Source organism: Pteropus vampyrus, unplaced genomic scaffold (genome assembly GCF_000151845.1).
Source record: "Pteropus vampyrus isolate Shadow unplaced genomic scaffold, Pvam_2.0 Scaffold23, whole genome shotgun sequence".
NCBI classification, from domain to species: domain Eukaryota; kingdom Metazoa; phylum Chordata; class Mammalia; order Chiroptera; family Pteropodidae; genus Pteropus; species Pteropus vampyrus.
This window is the reverse complement of record NW_011888804.1, coordinates 9,895,178-9,899,333: the sequence shown is the minus strand read 5'-3', so window position 1 is coordinate 9,899,333 and position 4,156 is coordinate 9,895,178.

Genomic DNA, 4,156 nt, shown 5'->3' with positions numbered 1-4,156 from the left:
GCTGGCATGGTGGGCAAGAGGGAGCATGTCGCTGAGGGGCGGGTGCATGCAACCCCAGGGCTGCATGGGCACAAAGGGCTCCAGGCTCTGCAGGGTGAGGCGGGAGCCCTGAGAGGATGTCTGGCAGTGGTTTAATAGGTAGGTTTAACAGGCTCGCTCTGAGAAGGCAAGGGCGAAACAGGCCTAGAGAAGTGAGGCAGGCAGGGGGATGGTGGCCCAGTCCAGGGGGTTGGTATGGGAGCAAGAAGTGCCAGGGTCTGGGGTTACCAGGAGAGCATGCCAGCTGCTTCCATGCTGCTATGAGATCAAAGATGAGGGCAGAGAAGTGACCTTTGGTCACAAGGAGGTGGAGGGAATCCTGATGGGGTTAGGCTGACCCAGCCCTCAGATGCCCTTCCCGACGCCCTTCCCAGGAACAACGGGATGTGGTCCATTCCAGGCGCCAACGGTCAGGAGGATGGCCTTGACATGAGACCCCAGTCTAGCCAGCAGGAGAAGGGGAGCCCCGAGGACCTCTTTGTGGGCAGAGCATGTTCCTCCGGAGTGGCCCTCCCTGCTCGGCCAAACACAGACCCTCTGTTGCCCCATCTGTGGGTGAAAGAGTGAAGCACAAAGTGGTTAAGGGGCCACCTGCCCAAGGTTGTGTGGAGGCTGGGGGACAATCAGGAACCTAGGATTGTCCCACTGGGACCCAAGGCTGGGCCCTAAAGGCACACAGAGATGCTGGCGGACCTGACGCTCCATCTGTGGCAGGTCGGGGAGCCATAGCCTAGACTGGTAAAAGCCACCCCAGAGCAGACATTCTAGGGCTTCTGATGCCAGAACCAGGCAAATAAGGTCATTACCAGGTTATGAGCGCATTACTGTGGTCAGGCAAGGTCATTACCAGGTTTTCCCCTTCAGAGTCACCTTCCCGAGGACAGTTCTCAGGAAACACCTGGGTAGCCAGAGCCCTCAGGAGGCCAGGGCACAGTTCTAGGGCCTGGTGGGCAAGGGCTGTTCAGGGACAAGGTGTGCCTGAGCCCAGCCCCCATAGGAAGCCACGGACCCTGCAATAACACCTGGGACAAGTCACTTCCCTTCTTTGGCCCCTTCTTTAAACAAGAGGCCACCTGTAGCTTGGGTCTGGGCGGCAGGGCCTCCCAGAGTAGACAGACTTGCCCTTCAGGACATGGGCCTCCTCTGGCCACTGCACATCCTCCCAGGCTCTGTCACCTCTGCTGCCCTCACCATCTTCTGCCAGCAGTCTCGTCCTGGGCTCTGACAGGTGGGGTAACGTCAGAGGTACAGTAAGAAGAACTAGCCCAGAACTGAGGCCTGAGCAATGCCTCAAGCCAGACCTGCTGGCTCAGTTGGTGGAGGACCACTATGTGACCTGCACTTTGGGGGCTCGACGGACATGATAACCTTTCCTTCCTCAGAAACCAGACCCAGGGTCCAGGCCCCGGCCAAGCTGGCCTTGTTCACTTGCCCTACGAAGGCCCAGTCAGTCCAACTCCTGGAGGAAGCAGCGCAGTTGCAGTGCAAGGTGGGCAAGTGCACATGCTCCAGAGTCTGTGCCAAGGCTCAGCGTTCCTCACCAGGAGGGAGAGCACAGCCCTCACCCCAGACCCTCCGCTCATACCGCCCCCTCCAGGACTGGCTCTAAGAATGAGCCCCACTCCTCCTGGGTGGCCAATTCCTCAGGGCGGACCATATTCCAGACACTCCTCTGATGACTGAGGCTAAGTCATACAGGCTGCTTCCCTGTCCCCTCTGAGGCCACCAGAAGCCTTCCAACATGCAAAGCTGGTCTGGTCCTGCCCGCTGAACTCTCTCCTGGCTCCTGACTGCCCTTGAGCTCTGGGAAGTAACACATCCTCTCTAGCTGGCTGCCAGGGTTTAATGGCCAGAGTGCAAGGGTGATGGCAGTTAAGTCACACAGTGACTGTCCGCCTTCTCTGGGCGGAGGCAGAGCCCCAGGGCTTTCTCCCCTTTACCCTGCTGAAGTCCCCACTGTTAACAGTTAACTAATGGCAAGGCCACTAATGGCCTGAATGCCCAGGGCCAGGCTGGAAACAGTCCCAGGGAGCTGGTGACTTCTCACAGACACACTTGGTCTCCCCACCCCCAACAGGCCTGGCCCCCGGCCCTGGGCACAGACAGGGGATGCGAAGTGGTGAAGGAGCTGGACCCTGCCCTGGGCTCCAGTCAGCCCCTCCGTGCAGGGAGCCACTGGGCAGACTGGGCCGTGAGGAGCTGCGAGCTGGCGGTATGTAGGTTCCCCAGCTCCAGCAGCTCTTGTTCCTGCTTCTTGCCCCGTAGGCACCTACCTCTGCTCTGACCAGCCAGCCTCAGCAAGGACTCCCCAACCCATCTCCTCACTTCCAGTCCTCAGCTTCTGCTCCACCACTGATGAAGGTTGGGCCAGGTTACCACACCTCGCTTCTTGACCCTCACTGCACTTGACCTCAGAGGCTCAGGGTCGTGTTGACCACACTTGCCTGTTTGCCCCCCAACAACACTCCTACAGCCTGACTCAGGACCCGCTTGGGTTCTCAAGGCTTCCTTCGCAACTCTGCACTTGCTCCTTGGCACACCCTTGGCTTTGGGACCTTCTACCACAAGTCCTGACCCCACATCTGCCGCCCTTGCAGGAACCCAAACTCCTCACTGCAAAGGCTTTGTTTCTATCATGCTCCCTCAGCCTCATGGTCAGAGACAACAAAGCCTCTACCTGTGCCCTGGCAGCCTGCCCTCGCCCCTCCTGCCTCTCACAGCCACAACTGCTGGTCTGCAAATCTGGAGTTTGCCCTGAGCCCTCTCCCACCCTCCCGGCTTCCTTGCCATCCCCTCCTGGAGGGGTCTCCTTCATTTCACAGATGAGGACTTAATTTGAGCTCAGAGAGGGCGGAGCCAGAGGGTCACGCAGACTGGCTCCCCGAAGGCTAGGGAGGAATTCGGGGCTTTTTTGTCAGCAATATTTTAATTACTGGGGGAGAGGGCGGGGGATGGTTAACAGTTAACGAGGCTCAAGGGATCAGCAGAGCCAGATGCTGGAGGTCCCACTAGGCCAGGTGACTCAGCAGGAATGGGCGGGAGGTCTGAGGCGTTGAAAGAGTGCCAAGTTCTCATCTTCCCTGGACCTTCCAGAGAGACAGGCTGCAATGAACGAATGAGTAAACGAATGAATTAACAAATAGACAGGACTCAGGCCCCTTTACAGGGCCCTGGGGCCAGGGCTGCCAGAGAACAGCCCACAGCATTCCTCCCTTCCCTCCACACACACTTGGAGCTGCATTAAAGGCTAGGTCCCTATGGGCCCTGGGGACACAGGTCCCAGTAGCTGTTTTGCTATCTCCCCTCCCAGCCCAGCTTAGATCCATGCCTGGCCCTCCCTCCTTACAATTTGCTGGGGAGGCCCCAGGGCACCCAGTCCTAACTAGCCCCTAGGGTGCAGTAACAACCACATGCTGAGTGGGGGGATACCGCTCTCCAGAGGAGCCCACAGTGCACTGCCCATGACCCTTTGCTGGGCGCATGTGTGAAGGCACTAGGCACTGGGGTGAGGAAGGACTGGGTACAATGGTGAGGGGCTCCCACAGAAGGTGGCAGGGACAGGAAAGGCAGCAGGGATGGTGATAAGGGTCTTAAATACCAGAGGAGGTGCACAGGCTGCCCTGAGTGAGTGGGAGGGGGGTAGGGAGGGCTCGACACACTAGAACCCTCAGCCCCAGGCTCCTTCACCCATCTACTTCTTCATCCAACATCCAGCATGATTAGCATCAGTGAGGACCGCGTGACCCAGCCCTGTGCTCAGGGACCTTTTCTTAGAACCAGGTGGACAAAAAACAGAGAGCCACTTAAACAGATTGTGAGGGGTGCTGTGGGGGGAGGGGCCTAGTTGGTGTGGGGTCCTCAAGGAAGGCTGTCTCTCAGAAGCAGGATGAATGGGATCTGCCAGGCAAATGGGAGTGGTGGGGAACATCCCTGGCAGGAGAATTGGCATAAGCAAAGGCCCAGAGGGGTGGAGAAGGTTGTTGGGTTACAGAGGAGGTTAAAGATGTGTCTAGACACAGTGGGAGATGGGCTGGGACCTTCAGTGCCTCTTGAGGGCAGGCCACAGTGCAGAGCAATGGAGATCTCTGAAGAGCTTGAAGTGCCCATGACCAGGATG